The sequence below is a fragment of the Rhinopithecus roxellana genome, chromosome 8, assembly GCF_007565055.1.
Source record: "Rhinopithecus roxellana isolate Shanxi Qingling chromosome 8, ASM756505v1, whole genome shotgun sequence".
NCBI classification, from domain to species: Eukaryota; Metazoa; Chordata; class Mammalia; order Primates; family Cercopithecidae; genus Rhinopithecus; species Rhinopithecus roxellana.
This window is the reverse complement of record NC_044556.1, coordinates 98,892,365-98,894,278: the sequence shown is the minus strand read 5'-3', so window position 1 is coordinate 98,894,278 and position 1,914 is coordinate 98,892,365. Positions and strand designations below refer to the sequence as shown.

Below are 1,914 nucleotides of genomic sequence, written 5' to 3'. Positions count from 1 at the left end.
AAACCAGAAAGAAGCAGTCAGAGGGCGTATGGTAACTAACCACATCAGAGTCCCAATCAGAAGGGTGATGTGTCTTGAGATGCTTTTACAGGTGCAGAGTTTCGGGGGATTTAAGATAAAGCAGGAGGAATTAGGCAGGAAGCAGTTCTCCTTGTAGCATAGGATGGTGACTGCTTTGCTCAGGCTGAGCCTGCAGCAGTGGTGGGACTTGGTTCTGATTGCTGGGTCACAGGTGGATGCGGCTGCCATCTGATCAGTCACTGTGGTCTTCCACCTTCTGGCATGGGAGGAGACAGAGGGTGGTAGGGGGAGGGCAAGACTCGCTTAACAGCTCCTTGGGTGCTCTTAGGAGTATGTTAGCAGCAGTTCTTTTTTTTTGAAAGATTCTAAGTGGTCATAGGACAGTGTCATGGTTAAAGGCAGGACTGCCTTCAAATCCCAGCTCCACCATAGCTTAGCTATGTGTCCTTGGAAATATGTTTTGTTCTTTAAGAGATTGTCAGGAAGAATCAGATAGGAGCAATCAGGGTGTTGTGAGTCCTGATTATGCAGCAGATATTAATCATATCATGTGACTCCAATCGTCATGTCCTAATACTGTCCTCCAGACAGAGGTAAGGATTATCCCACCTGACAACGGATAAGTTCTTTGATGTCTCTAAACCTGTCTCCTCATCTGTAGGATGGGAATAATAATAGTACCTGTTTCTTAAATTCATTGTGAGGGTTAAATGAAGCAATGTGCCAAGTCTCCTTGAGTCTGTGATTTAATATATGTGGGGTCTTATTATTTATCCCAAAGCAGGAAGCATCAGAGTTCTGGGAAGGTGACTTAACCTCACCTGCTCTTCCTCTCACACAGTCTTCCCACTCAGGTCTTCTGTGGATAGAGTTCCTCTGATAGTATTCTTTTTTTTTTTTTTTAACCAGATGGAGACTCGCTCTTTTGCCCAGGCCGGAGTGCAGTGGCATGATCACGGCTCACTGCAACCTCCGCCTCCTGGGTTTAAGCGATTCTCCAGCCTCAGCCTCCTGAGTAGCTGGGACCATAGGCACATGCCACCACACCCAGCTAAGTTTTGTATTTTTAGTAGAGATAGAGTTTCGCCATGTTGCCCAGGCTGGTCTCGAACTCCTGAACTCAAGCAGTCCACCTGCCTCAGCCTTCCAAAGTGCTGGGATTACAGGTGTGAACCACAGCGCCTGGCCAATCTTCTTTAAATGCTTATTTAACACCCTCAAGCTTCTGAGACCCCTCTCCAGATCCCTACTCGGTGAAACCCATCCCCACCACTTCCAGAGGTAATAGATTTCTGGTCCTTTGTCCTGCTCATGCTCGGCAGACTCTGCTCTAAGTCTTCAGTTGCAAGTCTGCATGCCTGTGCTCTGTTCAGGCTCCTACGAGCCCCACTGTGGGGAGCTCTGGTCCCTTTTTGGCTATGGGGAAGAGAAGCAAGAAAGGACACCATGTTCTAGGAGCCAGAGAGAGGTTGGTTTGGAGAATTTTAAGGCTGCTTTAGTTTTGGTTCTGTCTCTCCCTAGCAGCAAGGGCAAAGGTCAGTTTTATGCTAAATTAACTAAATGTATTTATCACTCTTCACACCCTAGCTGTGGAGGGAACACTAATGCTTATATTATAGAATTATGAGCATGAAAATGCTCTGCAAACTCTTAAGTAACATGAAAATGCTGACTTTTATTGTCTAACTTGGGATTTTCTACCCGAACTTTGCTTTAGTGATGAAGTTGGGAATCTACTTTTCTTACACAACATTTTTACAAATATCAAGACTACTGATGAACTCTTCTCTGACCACCTGAAATATGTATCCAACACAGTTCTTCCAAATCCTAAGCTCGTCCTGAGGACACCGCCTTTTCTGTGAGGTGGTTCTCACGGCTTTTGGTGCAGTT

The 1,914-nt window shown here is 45.8% G+C and overlaps 1 pseudogene; it reads right to left on the bottom strand.

The window, feature by feature from the left end:
• Positions 1 to 508: 508 nt before the first annotated feature.
• LOC115899420 lies at positions 509 to 637 on the bottom strand (annotated as a pseudogene).
• Between the last annotated feature and the right edge of the window lie 1,277 nt (positions 638 to 1,914).